This window comes from Microtus oregoni, unplaced genomic scaffold (assembly GCF_018167655.1).
Source record: "Microtus oregoni isolate MIOR12 unplaced genomic scaffold, Mior012 000000F_ref0000247, whole genome shotgun sequence".
In the NCBI taxonomy this organism is placed as follows: domain Eukaryota; kingdom Metazoa; phylum Chordata; class Mammalia; order Rodentia; family Cricetidae; genus Microtus; species Microtus oregoni.
Window position 1 is genome coordinate 73,711,626 of NW_024543059.1, and position 1,451 is coordinate 73,713,076.

A 1,451-nucleotide genomic window follows, 5' to 3' on the forward strand; every position below is an offset into this window, starting at 1 on the left:
GGGATTAGTAGTGAGAACTGCCACTGTGTCTGCACCGGCTGATATTCACCCCCATGAATCTTGGCTATGGGAGAAATCAATACCATCACATACTGGTTACTGACTTGGGTCATGCACCTACACCTAGAAGGTATTTCTCCTGCTATGAAAGATGTTGCCCTCTGGCTGATATCATAAAGGAGTCTTCAAAAGTCCATTTCACTGTCCTTGCAACCAAGTTAATTCTAGGTGATGGAGAACAAGGGAAGACCAGTGAATTCCATGAGCACAGGCCTTTTCTATACGTCACTTGCCGTGACCAAGTAACTCCTTAGCTATAAATAGTATAAGTAGTGCATGTAAGATACTGTGCCAATGGTAACCGCAAATGGTAGCTTTAGTGGAAGAATTGCAGACAGGAAAAGAAAGGTCACAGCCGGAGTAACTGTCTCCTTTAATAAAACAAAGCTCTACTCTTGGTATAGTTGGAGGAGTAAACTTACTAAAGCAGGCTGCTACTAGGGCTCTGTCTGGTGCTGCAGGGAACTGTCAGACAGTGGATTAGCACTAAACTCCTAGCCTTGCTGGCTATAGCCAGATTGACTTTAGTGAGTGGAAATCATAATGCTTAGCCTCCACATGGTCTGCAACCTTGCCATTGCTCTGTTCATGAGCATATTGGGCAATAATAAAAGTGCCCAAATGATTGGTTTGGAATGCTGGAAACTGGTGTTTCTAGAAGAGCAATCTGTATGATGGAAATTCCTGAAAAATTTTAAAGTTATTTTACAATATATTTTGTGTTTTTCCAAGATCCTCCTCACCTCTCTACCCAAACAACTTTATGCTCTTGTTCTCTTTTCACAAAATAAACAAAAACAAAACCAACTCAGACACACACACACACACACACACACACACACACACACGAAAATCAAGCTGGGCTGTGGTGGTGCATGCCTTTAATCCCAGCACTTGGGAGGCAGAGGCAGGCGGATCTCTATCAGTTTGAGGCCAGCCTTTTTTACAAGGGCTAGTTCTAGGATAGGCTCCAAAAGCTACAGAGAAACTCTGTCTCTAAAAAACAAAACAGAACAAACAAACAAAAAAATGAAAATCAAAATAAACAAACAAAAGACCAATAAGAAAAAAGCCCAAACAAAGCAAAATGAAACAAAAGGGTCTCAAAAAAAAAATACCACAAGATGAGTTCATCTTGTGTTGGCCAGCTACTCCAGGGCACGGGCCTCCCTGGGGTTGTGATTAACACACCCAATGACACTTTCCCTTTGCCAGTGGGTATCAAGTGCAGATAGCTTCTTGGTTAGGGATGTGACCCTGTGTCTACCTCCCTCTCAGTGGACCCTGTCTGGCTTGAAGCTGAGCAGGTCTGGCGCATGTTGCCACAGTCTTTATGAGCTCACATGTGTATTGGTCCCATATGTGTATTGTGTCTGGAAGGCATTGCTTCC